The sequence below is a fragment of the Arachis hypogaea genome, chromosome 12 (genome assembly GCF_003086295.3).
Source record: "Arachis hypogaea cultivar Tifrunner chromosome 12, arahy.Tifrunner.gnm2.J5K5, whole genome shotgun sequence".
In the NCBI taxonomy this organism is placed as follows: Eukaryota; Viridiplantae; Streptophyta; class Magnoliopsida; order Fabales; family Fabaceae; genus Arachis; species Arachis hypogaea.
This window is the reverse complement of record NC_092047.1, coordinates 93584923-93609955: the sequence shown is the minus strand read 5'-3', so window position 1 is coordinate 93609955 and position 25033 is coordinate 93584923. Positions and strand designations below refer to the sequence as shown.

The 25033-nt window shown below is 31.5% G+C and overlaps 1 long non-coding RNA gene across 1 annotated transcript; it reads left to right on the top strand.

Annotated features, from left to right (window-relative positions):
• The first annotated feature begins 320 nt into the window (after positions 1-320).
• On the top strand, positions 321-1909 carry LOC140177338 (uncharacterized). The gene is made up of 3 exons (XR_011869169.1): positions 321-454; positions 673-801; positions 1500-1909. It is a non-coding gene; the product is annotated as an uncharacterized lncRNA (long non-coding RNA).
• Positions 1910-25033: the final 23124 nt, after the last annotated feature.

The following is a 25033-nucleotide window of genomic DNA, read 5'->3' as shown; positions in this document are numbered from 1 at the left end:
GTACCTTAGGAATTTGGTTTCTGTGATGAGGATATTGATGCTTTGATAAGCATGTGCTTATGCCTTTGGTTGGTAATGCAATGGGGTTTTGAGTTTCAGCAGGTTGTTGATATTGGCAAAATTCTGTCGTTGTTCAAGGAGTTTCAAACCTTAGGTGACAGGACTTGAAGAACCATGCTCTGCAAAGTGTCTTGTTTCCAATGTTGCAGGTCTCATTTAATTTGAGTTGAATCTTTATCATGAATTTTACATCTTTCATTTGGAAGTTCTACTCTTCATGATCTTTTATCATGTTTTGTTTCTTTTCTTCTTTGGTTCCCTTTCTTCATGGCAGCTTCTTTCTGGAGCAACATTTTTAGGTGCTATCTTCTGCTTGATTGCATTCTGTTTCAGGAGCTTATCTGGTTTCATAGTACTCTTCTCTATTGGTGAACTGCTGATTTTTGCCACACAGGTAACATTATGAGCCATTTGAAGGGATTTTCTTTTTCTTTTGGGTCAACCTACCATTTTACTTGCATAATAATTGCAATCAATTACTTTATATTGGACTGGTTGTTCTAGATTTAGATGGTTGGTATTTCATCTTCTTGCATGCTACTGCATGTTCATAAGAACCTGATAATGATATATAACATAAAACTCTAGTCTTAAATTTGTCCCCTTTTATAGGCTCCTGTAAATTATGTTTCTCTTCATTGTGTAAAACCAATTTTGAGGGTGCTGTCCATGGCAATATCTACAGTTTCAATCCATATCTTTGGTGATGTACCTTCCTCACCACTTGTTGGCATCCTGCAGGTTACACCTCATTTTTCCTAATATTGTGCGTGTTTTGGTTACTTTTATTATTGGATATATATCAGCCATTGGATTCTACATTTTACATGATTTTTCCTAATATTTTGATTATTTTTATAACTGGATATTATCAGCCAACATAAGACACAGATTTGTACTAGAAGTAAAGTGCTTGATTGATTTTCACCTTATCCATGTTTGTTGGATTTCATTTTCAGCTTCTAAATCACGTTTTAGTAGTTTTGTCCAAACCATGATATGGAGTTTCTCAAACAGAAAAACCAGACATATGATTAGCCAGTGGGTTTGATCTATAGTAAACGTTTCAAAACTTAAGTTTATCCCTTCTCTTTTAGTTATTATATCTATCTCCAGAAAATTGTTAAAATAAATGTCAAACCTGGCTTTATTTGTTATAAACTGTTCTCTCTTTCTCATTTTTCCCTTTGATGTAAAAGGGTTTCACATCTTAGTTTGTTTAGGCAACTTTCAACATCCCTCTTGAATTAACATATATGAAAAAGAAGTTGACAAAACTAGTATCAAGAACTGTGCTGCCTTATGTTTTACATTTTGATGCAGCCATACTCATGATTTATTGACCTGCTTTACATTGTTGGCTGTTCCAGCCTTTTGTCTGTATTTGTTCCTGTTTTAACATTTATTTTTATTCTAAGCAAAATAGTTTTCCTGCACAGGATCATATTAATGACTGGAGGAAAACAGCACTTTGTTTAACATCCATTTTCTTTCTTGCTACTATAATATGGTTCATAGGTAAGTGGCATACCACCATGCAGCTTTAGTATTATATTAGATGTTCTTAATTTTTAAACCAGATATGTATTAGAATTAATTGTTTTTTAAGAATGTGTCTATAAACTGAAATTTCAGAACACGTACTGAAGAAATTGCTGGATGTTGCGCATGGGTTTCAAATGCTAATAGACCCTAAAGGTACTCATAAAATTGCTTATGGTTTTAATATATTTTCCTAGATGATTTCTATATTATTAGTATAGTTTAATTTGTATATGGATCTATTTATCACATTTTACTTGTGTCATGGTTGAGAAATGACAAATGTCTTATTATTTGGTTTGATAAATTTGGTTGTGTATTGGCTGAAAAATAAGTTGTGAATTGGTTGTTTTTGTTGGAACCGTAGACGGTGGAAATATCCAAGTTTTAGGGGAGGTTCTGCCAAAATTTTTCTAAACATTTTGGATAAAATTTAACGGAAAAAATTATAATTAGTGTTATATCTTGTTTCTAATTTTTTGTTTTGGTTTTTCTTATTTACAGGAGTGCTGAAATGGCGACCATATGCTACCTTGAGGGCTCAAGAATATTTTGATTCATAGAGACACTAATCTATGTTAGAACTTTTAACTTTTGGTTGAACTTATGCAAGACATATAACTTGTAGAACTAATCAATGTACTCACTAATGTTATTTTGTTTTAAAACAATTTTAGCTAAACGAGGCATGTTTGAATTATGTATGTTTTTGCATATTATATAAATGTAGACTTTCTTATTAAAATAAGTAATATATTAGTTAATTTAAAAAATAATTTAGTAAATTATGCATGCAATTTGTATTAAAAAAATTGTTACAAAATAATTATTTTACTTTTGTAATTAAAGAAAAAAAAAGTTACAAAATCAAGTTACATTTTGTAACAAAATTTTATGATAGGAAAAAATAGATTGTCACCAAAAATACCTTGAAGATCAAAATTTGTTACCAATTTTGTAACGATTTTTGATTTTTTGTATCAGAAAAATTTGTTACAAAATATCACTTTGAATTGTAACAGTTCCATTTTTTGTTACAAAAACTTTTTGTAACGGAACATACTGCAACAGCCCCCTTTTTTTGTTACAAAATCTTTTTGTTTCAAAATTTTGATATTTTGTAACAATTTTTTTTGTTACAAATATTGTTTTTTCTTGTAGTGCACCTTTTTTCAAGAGGTTCACAGGAGCTAATAGTGAAGTCTTCACCATCAATCTCATTTCTAAAAAACCTAGTGGATTGGAAATATTTGCAGGCTAGACCACTTGGCTTAGGGTACTGGGAAGTTATCTCCCAGAAAAAGATGTCTTGTTTGGATTTGATGCTTTCTTCTGAACCTATGGATTACATATCAAACCTACTGGCCTAAGTTACAAAGGGCAGTTTTTGCCTTTTATAGGAATACAAAGCATCCTTGAAATCCAAGAAGCTCCAGAAGAATATAAGGAGGTTCAGCAACAACTCCTTAGTGCCTGTTGTGACAGTCATTATCAATTCAACCATCCTGCACCTTTGTAGAAGAATCCAAAATTTTATGATCGTCTCCCTTTTAAAAAGAATGAAGACATCAACCCAACAAAGGCCACACACTCAGAAATGAATCCTGAAGATCTCAGGTTGGCAAGAGCTGAATGTGCAGCCTTTCTTGTTTAAGGACACATTGAACCAACCAATTCTAATTGGGCATATCAAGCCTTTTACGTTAAAAAAGGGCCGAGCAAAATAGAGGAAAAAAAGAGACTTATTATTGATTATAAGCCACTTAATGTCTTTTTACAAGATGATAAGTTTTCTCTACCAAGAATCTCATTTATTACACAAAGGCTGAGTAGAGCAAAAATATTTAGCAAGTTTGATCTAAAGGCTGGCTTTTGGCGAATTGGGCTCCATCCTGAAGATAGATACAAAACAGCATTTTGCATCCCTGAAGCCCAATATCAATGGACAGTAATGCCATTTGGACTCAAAGTAGCCCCATCTCTTTTCCAAAAGGCCATGACCAAAATCTTTGAGCCCATACTACGTTCTACATTTATTTACATTGATGATATCTTATTGTTCTCAAAGGACAATGAAGTCCATAAGGCACTCTTGGCCCAATTCACTCAAATTGTCAAAAAACAGGGAATCATGCTATCATCAAAGAAAAGCTCTCTTGCTAAAACAAAAATTGAGTTTCTCGGGATGGTCTTCGAAGATGGATTCTTGAAACCAGGAGATCATATTGCCAAAGAATTAATCCACTTCTCTGATGAAAACATGACGGTCAAATAAGTCCAACAATTCTTGAGAATTATAAAATACATTAGAGACTTTATCCAGATGTGACTAGACACACCAGCCAGCTGTCAAAACTCCTGAAAAAGAAGCCCCACCATGGGAACTTGAGCAAACCACAGCTGTCAAAACCCTGAAGAAGATAGCGCAAGACCCCCCTCCTTTAAATATTTCCATCAAGGAAAAAAGAATATTGTAGACAGATGCTAGTGATGAATTTTGGAAAACTATGCTACTTGAAAAAATTGACGGGACAAGATACTACTGTGCGCATGCTAGTGGACAATTCAAAGAATCTGAAAGACATTGCCATGCCACTTTCAAAGAGATCCTTGCTGTTAAACGAGGGATAGAAAAATTTAATTTTCACCTCAGTTCTTGTCATTTCACTGTGGAGATGGATAACACCTCTTTCCCATCAATGCAGAAAATCAAGAAAAGATCCTGCCAGACTCTCAACTCTTGCAGTGGAAAGACTGGTTTTCTCGCTATAAATTCGAAGTGAGACACATAAAGGGACACCAAAACACACTTGCTGATTTCCTTTCCAGACCTACCAAGGAACCAATCCCAAAACCAATCCATTACATTTGCACTATGAGTACACACAATTTTTCATATACCATTCAATTCCTTGATTGTCCACTCCACAGAAGCCCATCCAGAAGAAAGATTGGTCCTTTTCCCCTCAAAGCAAAACCTCAAACAGAATTTCAAATAAATTATCTAGCCAAACAAACCTTGTTTTACTGGCTACACCAGCTCCTTATCATAACCCAAATCCATCCGAACCCAAGGTACTTCAACATGGATACCCCTTTCTGCACTATACCAATAATCCAAGGATCTATACCAGAGGAAGTGATGTGGTATATTTAGGCTCTGTCTTCCATATATACATGTGCCATCATAGTGCCAATCTCCCTTGTATACCATATCCTATGTAATCGCACTCAAGCACAATCCCATTTAATCCGGTTATTCTCTATGTATACCCTACTTGATGCATGGAGAGAAATGTTATATAACATGCTCGACCGGTACCAACAGTGGGATAAATCTTCTCAGGCAAAACAAAAATTCTGTTGTTTTGTCACCTTACAGAGGAATTATTTTATCGGAAGAGACCCACACACCATGAACAGTGTCGATATTGTTGGATACTCTACCATATGGCCCACAAATGAAAAGACAGTCTTGAACGCCTTGGCCAAATACCTCTATCAACTTTGGCAACCTGGACTATATGGAGAAAGAGATGTAGTTGAAGGGCTTCCATTTCAAACAGATGTTCCGCCAATAACTCTCCAAGAGTTCCAGTCCAGATTCATAACTTTAGGAATAATTAATCAATTTGGACAATACTCTTTCTATGCTCAAAGAGACCAGCCTAGCTCGTCTAGACAAATCCCAAACAAAAATTCTGAGGAAGATCTGAATTCTAAAGATCTAAGTGAAAGAGTATATGTCTTTCCACCAAACTCAACCAGAATTGATGCAGGAATACCCAATGACGCTGAAGGCCCATACTCAGACCCATATGACCCGTATCTATAAGATGCCCAAGATCCTTATGAAAGAAACACTGAAGACCCGTTTACCTATTTATAAGACCCGGATATGGATTTTAGAGCAGTCAATTTGGCCTCTGATGAGACATCATCCTTCTCAGATGGTGATGGGACCCTTCCAGAAGACTATTTCAAGCCGTCCATTTATTAAGACAGTGTTTCCACTATGTATAATTATTGAGTGCATTAAAATAAAGTGATCTCTGTCACCTGTCTGAGAAAAGCCAGAAAGAGATAAGGCTTATCCTTATCCTCCAGCTAGCATTGTATGATAGGTCTGTTTAGATTCTATAAGATATTGCTGCTATCTAGAGACCTCTATAAAAGGAGGAGCTCACCCCAGTTGTAATCAGACCTCAATGAACATTGTAATATATCCATTTTTTCTATCTTACAAAATGTTCTAAATTTTCCTTCTCTCTCTGAAAGCTTAACTAGTGTTATTTCCTTTTTCCTCATTTAGTGCCATAAAGTATGCTCTGAGCTTGCCTCTGCAAAGGATCCTGCTCATCAGAAAATAATATGGATAGGATCCACAGGAATTTCTTGTAGTGGAAAAGGGACTCGATGTTATAATACCAAATTTTGCTCGGACCCTTTAATCTCACTCGATAAAATGGTTGATAAAAGTGACCGGAATAAGCATTCAAAGTATTATAGCATTGTCGTCCTGAAGTATCGAATTCAAAAAATTTTTTTAAAATAATTAAAATACAACAATTCACATTTAAATATGTTAATCCCTAATACATCCCAAAACAAACCAAAGTAAAAACAACAGAGACTTCATTCCATTAAACAATTATAACACAGACCAAGAGCCAGCGCCTCAGATTCCTCCTCCGTCGCCGGTCTCTTCCCGCACTCTCCTCCTCCTACGTCGATCTCCTCCCCCTGCGCAGCTCTCGCACACTGCGCTCCTCCCCCTGTGCAGCTCTGTCATGCCGCGCTACTCCCCCTTGTGCAGCTTTGTCGTGCTGCCTTCCTCCTCCACGCCGCTCTGTCCGCGCCGAAAATATTCATCAGGTATTTGGATGTGGCTGTGTTGATAATTTTTGTTCACTGTTCTGCATGATTTGTAGTGCTTTCTCTCCCCTATTTTGTCCTTTTTTTCTGTTAATAAACGTGTTTATGCTGTTCTTACTGGCTTTTTTTCTCGATTAATAAAAGGCGTCATAATTTTGGATGTGTTTATATTGTTCTTGTTTTTTTCCTGATTAATTAAAGCATAATTTTTTATGTGTTTATGTTGTTATTTTTTTAATTTGGTTAATGAAAGGCTGTATAATTTTAAATGTATTTATGTGTTTAATTGGAGCCAGCTGAGCTTGTAATCAGGCTGTCATAAAAGAATAATTACATTCTAGTTTTGGATGTGTAGATAATTTTTGTTCACTATTATGCATGATTTATAGTTCTTTGTCTTTTCTTTCTTGTTTTCTATTTTTTTGGATTAATAAATTTCAGCATAATTTTAGATGTGTTTATGTTGTTTTTTTTCTGATTAATTAAAGATAGCATAATTTTAGATGTGTTTATATTGTTGTTTTTTTATTCTAGTTACTGAAAGGTTGCATAATTTTGAATGTGTTTATGTGTTTAATTGGAGCCAAGTGAGCTTGTAATCAAACTGTCATGAAAGAATAATGACATTCTAGTTTTAGATGTGTAGATAATTTTTGTTCACTATTCTCCATTATTTATAGTGGTTTGTCTCCTCTTTCTTTATTTTTTTTATTTTTTTCGATTAATGAAAGAGAACATAATTTTAGATGTGTTTATGTTATTTTTTATTTTTTCTCTATTAATGAAAGGTAACATAATTTTGGATGTGTTTATGTTGTTCTTGTTTTATTTTTTTCTGATTAATTAAAGGCAACATAATTTTGAATGTGTTTGTATTTAATTGGACCAGCTGAACTTATAATGATATTCTAGTTTTGGATGTGTAGATAAAATACTTATGAGTTTTTTTATATGAAGTAGAAAAATTTTACGATATGAGAGAATAATATGGTCTCTACGAAAGAGAGAGAGAGAAAGAGTGTGAATGAGAGATTGGTAATGATCGATGACGTTACGAGAGAGGGAGAAAATAAAGAAAATGCTTTATTATAGTGATAAGAAGTTAGAGATTTTTTAGTTGATAAAGTTTAAAATGAAGGTGGTTTCTTAAAAATAGGAAATATGATTAATTAAAAAATTAAAATAATAAAATATTAGATTTAAAGGCTGAATAAAGGCTGAATTTTATTGTACAAGTAATATTTTTCTTAATTTAATTCGTTTCTACCTGTACCTATTTTGTACGTTCTTTTTGATAGAGCTGAGACTATAGTCAATGAACCGGTAACTATGCCAATGGCTAGTTAGTTGGTTAGAGTCATGTAAAGAAGTTAGTTAGTTAGATATTATTTAGCTGGCATTGATTAGTTTCATAATCATCATGAGTATATATAACAACCTGTAATATACTTTACTGTTTTGAGTTCTGAGTACACATTACACACAATAATACTAAAATAGTGGTTACATCCCTTGCTACTATTCTCTCTTTCGTTTTTTCTAGATTCTTCGATTCTTCCTTCTCTTCAATTGAGTCTGATATCTTTTATGGTATCAGAGTCAAGTTCTATTCATAGCAAAAAACTTAAATAATTCTAAAATATTTCATGGTATCAAAGTCAGGTTCTATCCATAACAGAAAACTTAAATAATTCTAAAACTCAATCGGCAATGGTATCGAATTTCATTTCTTTTCCAATCTCGATGAAATTAGATGATGAAAACTTTTTTTAATGGAAAGATCAAGTTGAATCAACGATTAAAGGACACGATTTACTGAATCATATCACAAAAACAGACATTTCACAACCGTATGATGTAGCTGGAGCACAAAATCCAGAATTTCAGAGGTGGAAACGTCAAGATGCGCTGTTGAAGTCCTGGTTATTGGCCTTTATGTCAAAGCCGTTCACTACACAAATGGTAGGTTGTGTTTATACCTATCAGATATGGAAAAGGTTAGAAGATCATTTCTCCTCTCAAATTAAAGCTCGAATCATTCAACTCAGAAACAAGCTTAGCAACATTAAAATTGAAAATTCAGTGAGTGAGTATGTCCTACCAATTAAAGGAACTATAGATGCCTTAGCCTCAGTCGGTGAGCCAATTCATGAGAGTGATCACATTAATGCTATGCTTCATGGATTAACCGAGGAGTATGCTCTGGTAATCATAGTCGTAGTGTTGAGATCTACCAATATCTCAGTTGGAGAGGAGAAAGCACTGTTGCTAACACATGAGAGTATGATTGAGAGATTCAGAAAGCCAAATCCGTTTATACAAGCAAATCTTGCATAAAGGTCCTTCAATTTTAGTTGTAATAAAGGTGGCTTCAGAGGAGGTTTCAGAGGTGGTGATCATTATGAAAGTGGAAGCAGATTTGATTCAAGATTTTGTAACATGTATCTCCAAGATTCAGCAGTAACAGTGCAAGATTCACCAATGCTAATAAGAATACTAATCATCATTTTGATGAAGCAAGAAGAGGCAGAGTGATATGTTAAGTATGTGCCAAACCTAGTCACACGGCTATTAAGTGCTGGTATAGGTATGATTCAAGCTATGATATTGAGGATGCAATTTAGGACAACAACAGCAGCAATATGCATCACCTTCAGAAGGTCCCCAACCAAACTTCAGTAATGTTATGGCCACATCAACAATTGTGTATGATTAGAACTGGTATCCAGATAGTGGAGCCACTCACCACATGACACTAGATTCTGGAAATGTGCCCGATGGAGAGAACTACATAGGATTTGATCAAGTAATAGTTCGCAACGGATCAAGTTTGATAATCATCTCTGTTGGAAATTCATATTTTAAAACTGATTTGAGTTCTAAGCAATTTTTGTTATCCAAGTTATTGTATGTGCCAGATATCACTAAGAATATACTCAGTGTACACAAGTTCTGTTGTGACAACAACGTTTTCTTCGAGTTCCATGCTAATAACTACTGTGTGAAATCTTAGAAAATTGAGAAACTGCTATTGTATGGAGATGTTGTGAACGAGATATATGGATTTGTGAATTTTACCCCATTAAGGACTACTTTAGCTGCTTTTAGTTCAGTAGTGATCTCTAATGATCCTTTTCAATTGTGGCATGCAAGATTGGGGCATACATCTAATAAGGTAGTTAATGAAGTGCTTAAATCCTGTAATCTTTTCTTTGATGAAAATAAGTTGGCATGTACAGCATGTAGTGTAGGCAAATCACATCAGTTACCTTTTCTTGTGTCAAATATAGTGTATACAACTTCTTTAGAATTTGTATACTCAGACATTTGGGGACCAACCCCTCTCTCCGATAGAAATGAAAATTTTTATTTTGTTAATTTCATTGATACTTATTCGAAATTCACTTAGATATATTTGCTTAGAACCGGATATCAACTCAAATAAGTTTTTCTTAATTTTCAAAGCATGGTTGAGTTGCAACTTAACTCGAAGATTAAAGTTTTTCAATCTAACAATGCTGCTGAGTATCATGGCTTGTCAAAGGTATTGCAGGAAAAAGATGTGAGTCACAGATTCTCTTATCCTCATGTGCATCAGCAGAATAGTAATGCAAAATGAAAACACCGACATGTTGTTGAAATGGGGTTGACACTGCTTGTTGGTGCTAGCATGCCTACTAGCTATTGGAGTGATGCATTTCTGACAGCCACACAATGCATCAATACACTTCCTACCCCAACTCTGTAACACATCTCTCCCAGTGAAAGACTATTTGGCAAGAAGCCAGATTATAGTAGTCTTCGCATTTTTGGTTGCCTGTTCTTCCCTCATCTCAGACCTTATAACAAACATAAGTTGGAGTTTCGTTCGGCACTGTGCATTTTTCTAGGTTATGGCATGTCTCACAAAGGATATAAATTCCTTACTAAGTCTGGCAAGGTTGTCCTCACTGAGCATGTTGTATTTCATGAAAATAATTTTTTCTTTAAAGAGAGTTCTTTTCCAGGCAAGTGTGATGAGACTGTTAAAGTAGTAATACCTCTTTAGGCCCAAGAATTTCTTTTTTACCGAAACCTGCACCTACTCACCCTCCCATTCCACCTTCTTCTGTTTCACCAATTCCACAAAATTTTTGCCCTTAAATCTCCTCGCGTTACTCTCTTCCTCCTGCTGCCAATTCCTTACCTCCATCGCCATTCTTGCTGCATCAATCTCCCTCTCTTGTCACAAGGCCTTCCCTTCACTTGAATGTTTTATCCCAGCCTCCAACACCTATGGCCCCTTCAGCCACCTTGGTTTCAATTTTCATTTTGGACCTTGATATTGTTCTACCGTAGATTTCTCTCCCACTAATGCAACCTACAAACTCTCATCCGATGACAACTCAGTGTAAATTTGGTGCTATCCAGCCAAGGATTTTTCAAGTTATTGTTGAGCTGCGGACAGTAAAGGAAGCTCTACTTCATCTGAAGTGGAAAGAGGCCATAGATGTTAAATTTGAGGCCTTATTAAAGAATCACACCTGGGAACTCATTTCCCTTTTTAAATACGAGAGGCTATTGGTAGTAATTAAGTGTTTAGAATCAAATATAATTCAAATGGCATTTTGCAAAAATATAAAGTCATCAGACTAATGGCCTAAGACTTTTCACAAAAAATATGTATTGTTAAAATATGTATTGTTAGAAAAAAAATTAGAGATTGAATTAATAAAATTATTATTTACACAGCCGACTAAATAAATGAGAATGTCCTCATTATTCCTCAAAGATGTTGGGTTTTTTGGGCTCCTTTCCTATGTGGAAAAAAGTTCAAATATTAGTATCCAAATCCATAAATAGTTGAAGTAGCTAAGGTGAGTTATGGTTGAGAGAGAGAGAGGTCATTTTGAAAGGAGAACACCAAACACTAGATAGAAAAGAAGAGAGAAAGTTATTTTCGCACAAACACAAAGCTGCCTCTATAAATTGGTCGCTGGAGATTCGTTAACCGTTGGATCAATCTCAAATTTGGACAATGTGTTCTACACATCTGGTTCTGTAATTTCACCGTTCGGATCGTTGATTCAATGTCTATAGCTGGAGATATTGACCACGCACAGTAGCTCTGTTTTTGTAGTATTTTCATCTTCTTGTTCTTGTTTTGAAAGCTTAGAAGCTTAGGTTGTTTGGCTTGTTGTATGCACGTGTTGTGCAGTAATTTGTAACGCTCTTGTACCCTATTTTTCATCATAGTGAAGTTATTTCCTGGTCTTGGTGACTCGTGGTTTTTACTTCTCTCATTGAGGAGGTTTTCTACGTTAAAAATCTTGGTGTGTTAGCTTGTTTCTAATTTCTGGTTTATGTGATTTTTCCGCTGCTATTGGGTATTATTGTGCTGGTGTTAATACTTGTTGTGATTGAATATTGTTGCTCCTCTAATTCTTACAAGTAGGGAATTGTGTGTTTTATTCCCATCAATTGGCATCAGAGCTCAGTTTTGGGTATTTGGTTATAACTTGCTTGAAAGATGGAGGCAAATAATTATACTAGAATGATAAGTTTGAATAGCACTAATTATCATCTATGGAAGGGCAAAATGAAAGATTTGTTGTTTGTCAAAAATATGCATTTATCCGTATTTTCTACACAAAAGCCATAATCTAAAACAGATGAAGAATGGGAGTTTGAACACCAACAAGTTTGTGGTTTTATTAGGAAATGGGTGGATGATAATGTTTACAATCACATTGCTAACGAGACTCATGCTAGGACTTTGTGGAATCAAATTGAATCCTTGTATGCTTCCAAGTCTGGCAATAATAAATTGTACTTGTTGAATATGTTGATGAATTTGAGATACAAGGAGGGGTCACAAGTATTAGATCACTTGAATGAATTTCAAGGGGCTCTGGATTAGTTGTCAAGCATGGGAATCAAGTTTGAAGATGAGGTTCAAGGATTGTGGTTGCTAAATACTCTACCAGATTCTTGGGGGACATTTCGTATCTCTCTTACTAATTCTACTCCGAATGGTAAAGTGAGTATGCAACTTGTTAAAGGTGGCATTTTAAATGAAGAGATGAGAAGAAAGATGCAGAATTCTTCGTCACACTCTAAAATGTTATTCACTGAAACCAGGGAGAGAAATCAGAATAGAGTTCAAAAGGGTAGAGGTAAAAGTAGGAGCAAATCCAAGGAAAGATACAAGAATGTTGAGTGTCACTACTGTCACAAAATGGGTCACATTAAAAAATATTGCTATCTTTGGAAAAAGGAAAACAAAGGTAAGCAAGAAAAGAAGGATGATAGTGGTAATGATCGTGTATCTTCTATTTCAGATGATCTTCTTACTGTTGATATTGCTGATTATCAGTACAAGGTCAATCTTATTTCTGATGATGAGTTCAGCAGAGTAATTGATGGTGGCGCCTCAATACATGTTACACCGAAGAAGGAGTTCTTCACTTCTTATACTCCAGGTAATTTTGGAGTGCTTAAGATGGGTAATGATGGCTTGGACAAGGTTGTTGGTGTAGGAGATGTTTGTCTTGAGACTAATATGGGAATGAAGCTGCTACTCAAAGATGTTAGACACGCTCCAGATGTTCGTCTGAATTTGGTTTCAGTTAAAAGGCTTGATAATGAAGGCTTTGTAAACACTTTGGGCTTTGGACAATGGAAGTTTAATAAAGGTAACTTAGTTGTGGCTCGAGAAAAAGGTACTTCAAGTTTGTATGTGATGCATGCCATGATTGCAAAAGGTAGTATGAATGCGATTGAAAGTAAAGAAGTTTGTAGCTTGTGGCACAGACGACTTGGTCATATTAGTGAAAAGGACCTAATTATCTGGCTCGAAAGGATGCTCTTTCCGGTTTGAAGAATGCAGAGTTGGAGAAATGTTCTCATTGAATGGCTGGCAAACAAAGAAGATTATCCTTCAAGAAGTATCAACCTTCAAGAAAATCAGACTTCTTGGAATTGGTGCACTCCGATATTTGTGGTCCTTTAAAGGTACGGTCTTTTAGTGGAGCTATTTACTTTATTACTTTTATTGATGATCATTCAAGAAAGCTTTGGACTTATGCTTTCAAAACAAAGAACCAAGCTTTGAAAAAGTTCAAAAAATTCCAAGCTTTGGTTGAGAGGCAAACAGGTAAAAAGCTTAAATGTATTCGTACTGATAATAACAGTGAGTATTGTGGACCATTTGATGAGTATTGCAAGCAGCAAGACATTAGGCATGAAAAGACACCTCCTAAAACACCTCAGTTAAATGGTTTGGCAGAAAGGATAAATAGAATACTGATTGAAAGAGTTAGGTGTATGCTTACTGAAGCTAAGCTACCTAAAGTCTTTTGGGGTGAAGCGCTACTTACAACGGCTCATGTGATTAATCTGAGTCCTACAATTACTTTGGACAATGATGTTTCGGATCATGTTTAGTCGGGCAAAGATGTATTGTATAGTCATTTGAGAGTCTTTGGATGCAAAGCATTTGTTCATGTTCCAAAGGATGAGAGGTCCAAGTTGGATGTGAAGACAAAGCAGTGCATTTTTATTTGGTATGGTCAAAATGAGTTTGGTTATAGGCTTTATGATCCAGTTGAAAAGAAGCTTGTAAAGATCCGTGATGTAAAGTTTATTTAAGACCAGACCATTGAGGACATTGATAAGGCAAAGAAGAGTCAATCACAAGAGAGCAGTGACTTGACTGATGTAGATCCAATTCAGCTGCCTCCTTCATCAGAACTAGCAGAGAATCAAGATCAGGAGCATATGCAGCAAAATGAGCCTTTGGTTCCTAATGACCAGGAGATGGGAGATCCGATTGATGCTCCAGTTGATGATGATTCTGATAATCAACCTGAGCTACCTGAAGATCCACCAGGTTTCCATCCTAGGAGGTCTACTAGAGAACGACGACCTTCAACGAGGTATCCTTCGAATGAGTATGTGACATTTACTGATGGATATGTGACCTTGACTGATGGGAGAGAACCTGAATGCTATGCAGAAGCTATGGAAGGCGACGGCAAAAAGAAATGGTTTAATGTAATACAAAATGAAATAAAATTCTTGCATGATAATCAAACATTTGAGCTTGTGAAGTTGCCAAAAGGAAAGAAAGCTTTGCAGAACAGGTGGGTTTATAGGTTGAAGCATGAAGAAAATTCTCAGTGTCCAAGGTACAAGGCTAGATTGGTGGTCAAGGGCTACAGGCAGAAAAAGGGAGTTGACTATAATGAAATCTTTTTTACCGGTTGTGAGAAGATCTTCTATTAGGACTATTTTGAGTTTGGCTGCAAGTCTTGATTTAAAGATAGAGCAGATGGATGTGAAAACTGCTTTCCTTCATGGTGGTCTTAAGGATAAAGTTTACATGGAACAACCTAAAGGTTTCATGGTAAAGGGAAAAGAGGATCATGTTTGCAAACTGAAGAAGAGCTTGTATGGCTTGAAGCAAGCTTCAAGACAATGGTACAAGAAGTTCGAGTCTGTTATGGCAGAACAAGGCTACAAGAAGACTACTTCTAATCATTGTGTATTTGTTAAACAGTTTGCTAGTAATGATTTTATTATCCTTTTGATATATGTTGATGACATGCTTATTGTTGGCCAGAATGCTTCTAAGATTGATATGTTGAAGAAGCAACTTGCAATGTCATTTGCAATGAAGGACCTTGGGCCGGCAAAGGAGATTCTTGGTATAAGAATCGAGCGTGATAGAAAGGAGAAGAAACTTTGGTTGTCACAGGAGAAATACATAGAGACAATGTTGCACAAGTTTTAAATGGAGAAAGCAAAGACCGTCAGTACTCCTCTTGCTACACACTTCAAATTGAGTTGCAAGTAAAGTCCATCAAGTGATAAAGAGAAGAAAGACATGAAAAAAGTTTCATATGCATCAGCCGTGGGTAGTTTAATGTATGCTATGGTGTGCACAAGACCGGATATAGCTCATGCTGTTGGTTGTGTTAGCCGTTTTGTTTCAAACCTAGGAAGAGAGCATTGGAATGCTGTAAAATGGATAATGAGATATCTTCGTGGTACTTCTAACATGAAGTTGTGTTATAGAAGTGATAAGCCTATTCTAGTTGGTTACACTGACTTAGACATGGTAGGAGATATTGACTCTAGAAGGTCCATTTCAGGCTTCTTGATCAACTTTGCGGGTGGAGCTGTATCTTGGCAATCTAGATTACAAAAATGTGTTGCTTTGTCTACTACCGAGACCGAGTTTATTGCCATTACTGAAGCGTGCAAGGAGATGCTTTGGATGAAAAAATTCTTGAAAGAACTCGGGTTTACTCAAGAGAGGTATGTATTATTTTGTGATTGTCAAAGTGCTATACATCTTGGTAAAAATTCTACTTTTCATTCTCGATCCAAACATATTGATGTGAGGTATCATTGGATACGTGATGTTTTGGATACTGAGTTGTTCGAACTTGAAAAGGTTCATACTGATGAGAATGGTTCTGATATGATGACCAAGGCATTACCAAGATGGAAGTTTGAAGTTTGTTGCTTAATTGCCGGATTGACGGTTACCTCCACATAGTCGTGAGGGGGAGATTTGTTGGGTTTTTTGGGCTCTCTTCCTATGTGGAGAAAAAGCCTAAATATTAGTATCCAAACCCATGAATAGTTGAAGTGGTCGAGGTGAGTTAGGGTTGAGAGAGAGAGGTCATTTTGAAAGGAGAACACCAAACACCAGAGAGAAAAGAAGAGAGAAAGTTATTTTCGCACATACACAAAGTTGTCTCTGTAAATTGGTTGCTGCAAATTCGTTAACCGTTGGATCGAGCTCAAATTATGACAATGTGTTCTACACATCTAGTTCTTTTATTTCACCATTCTGATCTTCGATCCGACGTCCGTAGCTGGAGATATTGGCCACGCACAGTAGCTCTGTTTTTGTGGTATTTTCATCTTCTTGTTCTTGTTTTGAAAGCTTTGAAGCTTGGGTTGTTTGGCTTATTATATGCACATTTTGTATAGTAATTTGTGACTCTCTTGTACCCTATTTTTCATCCTAGTGAAGCTATTTCCTGATCTTGATAACTCGTGGTTTTTACTTCTCTTATTGAGGAGGTTTTCCACGTTAAAAATCTTGGTGTGTTAGTTTGTTTCTAATTTCTAATTTATGTAATTTTTCCGTTGCTATTAGGTATTATGGTGCTGGTGTTAATATTTGTTGTAAGTAAATATTGTTGCTCTTCTAATTCTTGCAAGTAGGAAATTGTGTGTTTTATTCCTATCAAGAAAAACATATATAGATAAAATTTTAATAATTTGTTATGTAAAGAACATTAAATTAAAGAAGGTAAAAAAACGAAAAAACAAAAAATGTTTCTTAATTCTAAATACACTAATACAAGCCCGCAATCAAAAGCAAAATACACGGCCAAGAAAGCTTTGTTTTTTTGTGAGCACGTCTATCACACATGCATATATAATATATAAAAAATATTAAAATATCATCAAAATTTATTTTTTTTCATAAATTAGTTATTAATATTTAAAAAAATAAAATATATTATTAAATTAATAAAATTAAACTAAAAAAATTAAATTAATAATTAAATAATAATGAAAAATAATAAATTTTGATAATTTTTTAATATTTTTCATAATATATTTAATGAAATTGCAACGTGTAAGTTTTTGTTTCCTCTCCTTCTATGCTCTCACCGTAATGTCCATACATTCCGTAAAAAAGATATTATTATGATAAAATGCCTGAAAAGTTAAAATGATATATATTCTTTTTTTAAAAGAAAAATAGTAATTTTTAATTCATTTTTTGAATATAGAACAACGGATATTAATTATTAAGTATTTTTTAATATATGATATTTTTAATATGTGAAATTATTACTTTAAATATATATCAATTTGGCTAAAACACGTTTTATCAGTCAGTTTTTTTAATATTAATTTTTTTTTATATTTATTAATTTTAAATGTGTTTAAATATATTTAAAAAAATTTATTAAAATATAGTTAAATACAACAAATACAAATATCAAATAAATATTAATAAGTATCGTGTTTAAAATATGTCTAATATGAACCATATCAGCCCGATAAATTATCCGTGCGTATTTAATAGGTGAGAGATTAACATTTTCACATGGGAATTAAATTACGTGAACACGCAAATCTAGGACACTGTTCAATGAACTTCTACTTCTAATTCGTGAGAATCCTCAGCACATCTTTTCAGATACTTCAACTAATAAATAACGAGAAACTATAGGATTGTTACAGTTACCCAATGACAATTAATCATCATTAAGCTAACCGCATTCATGTTGAATTATTTTTTTTATTTTTAATTACAGAATAATAGAATAATATTAAATATAATAAATTTATAATATGTAAAAAAAATATAAATAAACAATAAGAATATTAAATAATGTGAATAATAAATATATCAATTTAATAAATATCCAGATGATTATGTTTATTATTTTTAATTAAATGATTATTTTTTTATTCGATTTACTTGCACAGTTAATAATAACTGAATGTTCAATTCATTAGATATGTGGATGATTATCCTGATATTAAAATTTATGAGGTAATTTAAGAATGAAATATTTTTTTACTTTATTAGATCAATTCTAGAATTTATTATTTATATTATTTACACAAATTATTATTTACCTAAGAAACCGTACATAAAATCATAAATAAAGTTAAATTTAGGTTATTATCTCTTTAGTACGTATGATCGTAAAATTTTTTGTTACAGAAATAAAGATAAAGATAAAAAACTGTCTCATATAAAAAATCTTATTTTCCTTACTTTTCAAATAAGGAGGCCACTTAGATAAAGATGTTAAAAATATCTTTTTTTTAAAGATGTTTTTTAAAAAATTAAAATTTAACATATATAATTAATTAAATTGTGTTATTTTTATTAAAATTAAACTGGACAAATCAATTTAGCCAAAAAATTAATAAATTAAATTTTAAATCGGTCTAAATTAATATTTTTTTTATAAAAAAGACTATAATATCCCTAATTAAAAAAATATATATATATATATATATATTAAAAACTCTAAATCCTAATCCTATGACGACGGAAGAAAAAAAAGGGATAGAATTTAGAATTTTCAAAGTTAATATATATAATAAGAGTATTTTAGTCATTTTCTATAATAGGGGTATTGTAATCATTTTTTATGAAAAATAATATTAATTTAGATCGATTCAAAATTTGATTAACCATTTTTTGGTCAAATTAATTTATCTACCTAATTTTGACAAAAAGTAACACAGTTTAATTGATTATATGTGTTAAATTTTAATTATTGAAAAACATCTTTAAAAAAAGACGTTTTAGACGTCTTTATTGAAGCATCCCCCTTCAAATAAAAGCAAAGTTTTTTTTCTCCTTGTATATTTATATTTTTTATCAGCCAAATAATGCAAATTAAAATGTACGTCACCACTATTTAATCATATTAGTGATTTAGATAAAAAGCATATTTCAGAGGGTATTCGTACATACGATATATCGTTGTATACTACATAAATTAATTAAAATAATTTTGAAGGACAAAAACATAAGATCTTTGGTGTTGATACTTAGATGAATATACCTGCGTGCTTCACTCCGAAAATTGAGGTATGGTGGTCACGTAAACAAATGACAGATAATACAACATAGAACATCAATTTATATATCCACACATAAATACATAATGCATAAAATATATCATCTTTGACAATATAGCAAGCCTTCTGTTTGTCCAATAGTGAGAGTCTTAAGAATAAAAAGGTCCATGATTCCCTCCTCTATTTTCTTCCCTAGAAGAATTTGAATTTATAGTATGATATTATCGTAGTCATAGTATATATAAATTAAATAAATTAAATTAAATGGTGAGAATACATGCGTACAATGAATGTAATGATGAACAAGTACATTTTAGAATTTGATTCCAAAAACATCTTTTCTTTTCTTTTGTCAAGGTTTCTTACAAGTATAGGCAATTATTATTCTCCTTGAGACATGCATGTTCAAGCATTTATTAAAATTCAATATAAATACATATCTGTTTTATTAGAGAAAATTTAGAGGTTAGTACTTTTATTGAAATTTAATCAATATTTAATCATAAAAAAATGAATAATTCTACATTATTAGATATTATCTTATCATACCATTAAAAATATTGATAATAATTACACATCACAAATTCTGCTGACCCTTTAGCATTTCTCGTATTATTAATTGGATTCAAAACATCGTCCATACATCATTATTAATTTGTTTTATAACTTTCTTTTTAATATATGTCAATTGGTGAAACCATAGAAATTAAAATGATGTAATATTAGATATATAATTATTTATTTATTTTTTATTAGTTTAAATTTTTTTAAAAAATAATTTTATAATTTAGTGTCAAATTTTTTATAATTTAAAAGATCTAAAATTCGATTCTTATTACCTCTAAAAAAATTTAACATAATATAAATAAAAAGAGAAAAAAGACAAAAAAAAAATTATGCAAAAATTAACACAAACCTACAAGAAGTTATTACATGAAAAAGTATATTATTAGAGATATTATATACTTATTTGAGCAACATTAAGTTAGAATTTTTTTTTTATTTTTTAGTGTATTTAAAAAAATTTTAGCAGTAAAAATAAAAATACTAAAAAAATAAAAACTATTTAAAAAAAAAACTATAATTTACATCTTTTTAAAAAAAATATTCTTTAATATAATAAATATAGAAATTGGATCCTCTAAATTTTAAATTTCAGTTTAGAAGGTAAAGTATGATCTCTCACTCTTGAATAATTTTTCTCTCATATTTTCTCTTGGTCCTACCTATAAAATAAATAGTGAGAAATCACACTTTATTCTCTAAAGTGAAAATTCAAAATTTAGAGCTAAAGATCTAAATTCAATAAATAAACAAAAAAAAATTTATATTGTTATATCGAAACATAGTTATTAGATAAAAAGATATTTTTATATAAAATATTCAAACATATAATTATTTTTATTTTTTTAAAAAATCTTTTAAAAAATTAAAAAATATATTTTTATAAAAACTCACCCAAATAAACTATTATTTTTGTACTTCTTCTATAAATTTAAATTTTTAGAAAAATTAGTTTCATCTTAAGCAATTATACAAAAGTCTTTTATACTATGAGAATTTCCATAAATTTTTATAATATCAAAGACAATAATTAATTATTAATGTAACAAATAATGAAAAACTGAGAAAGTAAAGAGAGCATATATAGTTGCTTGCTGATCCTATGAGAACTATAGAACCACAAAATAAGCTTTGGTACAGCTATAGGTGAATTGCATTATTCTCACAGTTTTGCATACTACTAATAATAAGAATATTGATAATATAAAAGTAATAATAATAATAATAAGACCCATCTTATATTGTCAGCACATGCATCAAGACTATGCGTGTCCTCTTCTTGCATCGGCCAACAATATTGTGTTATCCACTTATAAAAGAAAGTTCATATGTTTGATTGAATTCAATAATAGCATGCCATTATAATTAGCTGAGATCCAAAAAAAAAAAAAAAACATATAATTAAATAATTAATCAACAACTTTTATAGTATGAATATGATCTCTTCTTAAACGAGCTTTTCATGCATATAACACAGATCAGAACCACCCATGTGGTTCAATAAAGTGTCTTCTCTGAATTGTGCTTGCATATCTACCTGGCTTTTTATTCCTAACCGACTACAAGTACATTATTATTGACCCAATTAAATTTTTGATCCTATCTGCTAGCTAGCTAGCTATATACATTATATATCTTATTAAATAAAAAAGACAGAGTATAATATAGCTGCGTGTAAAGTTCAAATATAATGGATAATATGGTTTTTGAAGGTAATGATTTCAAGGATTCGCCTAACAATGAGCAAATAATAGAAATTCAAGAAGCTCAATGAATACCACAAATTAATCGTTATGTATATGTTATATTTATATGTATTTTATATTTTTTTTTTTGGTACAACGCTCATCAACTATTAAAATAATTAAACTTTTTATAATAAAATACTCAAACATTTCACATTAAAATAACTAAATTGTCATAAACATTAAAAAATAATATTCTACTTTTAAACGTGAATCTAGTTTTATTATAAAGATGAATCAAATATAAATATATTGTTTATAAATATATTGTTTAGGAGATCAGTAAATTTTATGATTTGTAGACATTAATTAACTATTATTAGTATTTTTAATGGTATAATATTATATCTAATAGTATGAAATTATTTATTTTTTTTATTAGTTAAATATTGACCAAATTTTAATAAAAGTGTTGGCCTCTTAAACTTTTTCTTATATAAATATAAATATAATGTTAGTCTATATTCCTATATAAATAGCTTTATGTTTTATGTCCATGTAATGTGATATGTTGTGTGATATAAAATACTATGATTGCTTATTTTTTTGGTATTTACTATGATTGATTATTGACCATAACTAGTTATAGTTTTTTTTTTTGGTCAGGGATAATTAGTTATGTTTTTTTAGTTGTCTATTTTATCTCCTAATTTAACAGACCAAAGATTAATCTGTTATAGATCGAAACTCCGTTTAGTTGTCTGTCGCTGGCTAATGAATTACTATATACACAAAGCGGAATTCAAACTTTCGACACTTATTTAAGCCGACGAAATAAACTGACCACTCGACCAACCCAAATTAGTTAGAAATAACTAATTATGTTTGACGGAAAGTGGAAACATTTTTCACAACAGATAAATACATGGTACTCGGCTTAAAGCTGTCAGGGCCATCCCGATCCCTATAGGCCCGTTCTGTGTATATAATTGGATTAAACAAAGAAAAAGTATATGGAACCAAGAGGTGATCAGCCAAAAAGTAAATAATTTAACTAATTTATAATTATATTTAATTAATTTTATTTATTTTTAATTTATAATATTTGATATTAATTGTTTCTCACCCTAAATTAAAATTCTGAACGATACGTTGGAGAAATAAGGGCGGAGATCATGGAATTTCCAACAACCCTGATTCTTAGTATATAAAAAAATTTATAAAATATATAAAAGAACATCCATTTAATATGAAAAAGAAACATTTTGATACTTAGTAGAAAAAACATCCTAATGCCTAACATAAGTACCATCTATGTAGAGATTTTGGATAATTTTAGATTCATCCAAAGATATTTTACTGATTTTTAGCTGGTAATCTGTTGGTTCCTAGTATTGTTGACAAACAAATTGATTCATTTAACTTTTTGTTGTTTACGGACTTCAATTTTTAAGTCCTAAACATTTATGCCTGATATTTTTTGCTTTTTATTTTATAAACAGATAAAAAATTAATTTTTGGCTAAAAAAGCTTTTTTCACTAAAAAAATATTATTTTTGGCCAAAAACATTTAGTGGATGAGATCGAATTTTCAGGTTGAATAAAAAAAATAAAAAGTACTATGTTTTTATGAAAAATTTCAAAAAAAAAAAAAAAGAGCGAGCCTCCTATTTAGCCTGTAGGCTAGTCTTTTCGTCCGCTATTTTTGCGGGTTAATTAGACCCAATTCATTTAATTTGAAATGTAAATAGGCTTGATTTCAGAGACAAAAGTAATTTGGACAATTTTTTAAAACTGACTTTTTGTAACCCTCTTGGTTATGTATTCTTTGTTTTTGTCAACCAAAATTATTAATGGATCAAATTTTGTGTCGTGTAGTATCCACTGACTCTGTCGGAAAGCAGGTCCGTGTATGGGTTTGGGACGGGTCTGTCCGGTCCATTCCAATGACAAAAAACAAGAAGCATCTTGCTTAATTACTAGTATTGGACATGCCTCTAAATATATTGAATCTTGAATGTACTGAATAAATAGTTCAAAATAAAATAATTTTTTAATAGGTTTTTAAAGCTTAGAAAATATATATAATTTGGTAGAGGAGGAAGGGGATAATTTCTTTGGATTTAATTGCGTGGCATGCACTACGCAAACAAAAAATCAACATTATATACTATGGTTACTGTAGTTATACGACATTAATAATACCTAAAAAGTACTATTAAAGTTAAGTAAATTTTTTTAATTATTTAACAATATTTTTTAATTTAAAAATAAAAATAAAAATGTTATCAAGATATAGGAGCGGAAGTACGTGACTTGACTTATTTTGTTAAACAAGTTAGATTTGATTTTTTTATAAAATTTACTAGTTAAAAATATCAAGTTATAGGCTTTAAAGATATATGAAGTTTATTTGTCCAAGTCGTTAAAATATTTTTTTTGTAAAAATAAATTATTTTTAGTTTAGACCTTCAAGTATTCACTTATCCTAAACATAAAACAAAATTAAAAAGAATTAATAGTTAAGATTAATTAAGATTATAGCTTTTTTATTTTAAAAAAATTTATAAATGATAAATATGATTATGATATGTAAATAACGATTGATATAAATGAATTACGCTTTATAAATTATGAATTATAAATTTTAAAATACATTTAATATCAATTTAGATTTTTTAAGTTTATTATTTTGAGTTATAATTTACAAAACAGATTTTTTAAATAGGTTCGTGGGCTTGTACCTTAAATAGATTAGGCTCCAACTTGAAAAAAAATCTATAAAAAATAACAATTCTAGGCTTTAACCATCTATTTACAACATACTTTAAAGTTTCAGACTTGTCAAAACTAAAGTTCAATTTAGCTCGACTTATTTTCATTCTTATCAAAATATAAAAAAATACAACTTTAATTTTAACAACTTGCTAAAACTATTTAGCCATCAAATCATATGGATCATAGACAAGAGATTCTTCGATGACATGCTTATTGATATCTTATTTCATTGAAATTTGATAGAGATGATTTTCATTAATCTACTTTTTCAAACTATAGTTAAACGGTTAAACCGTAGAATGGGATCAATGTCAACTATATGAAGGTTTCTTGGAGTATTGGCATTTATCAATGAAATTGAAACTCCCTCACCGATACTAAAATTGCAGTGCATTGTGCAGCTTTCAAGTTTCAGACTGCAATTTTGATCATTCAAGAGGAATAGGGTTCTGCAATCCTGCATCATATATGGATATGTGATTGTGTGACTCTTTTTTTTATCAAAAATAGGAAGATTCGAATCCGGAACCTCTTAGGTGAGTGTTAGAATATAATTAGGATCAATTAGAATTATTTAGTATATCTGAATATTTATTATAAAATATTAAGTCTTTATTATTACGATTCTCTTAGCCCCTATAAATACCCTTATATATTGTATCATTCCACACAACTTGAATAGACAACTAGAATACACTCAATAATATACAAATCATTTCTCCAGTTTAGTCTCTTATTTCTAACATGGTATCAGAGCCATGGTATCCTCTTTGAAGAGAATAGGTTGTTTTCCTTGCGATGAAATAATCGTAGTTTTTGCACTTTTTTTTTGAGGCCATTTTTTCTTACCTTTTGTCACTCCATTGATACTTTTTCACCTCACCGACTAGCCTATTTTCTCTGTCTTGTGT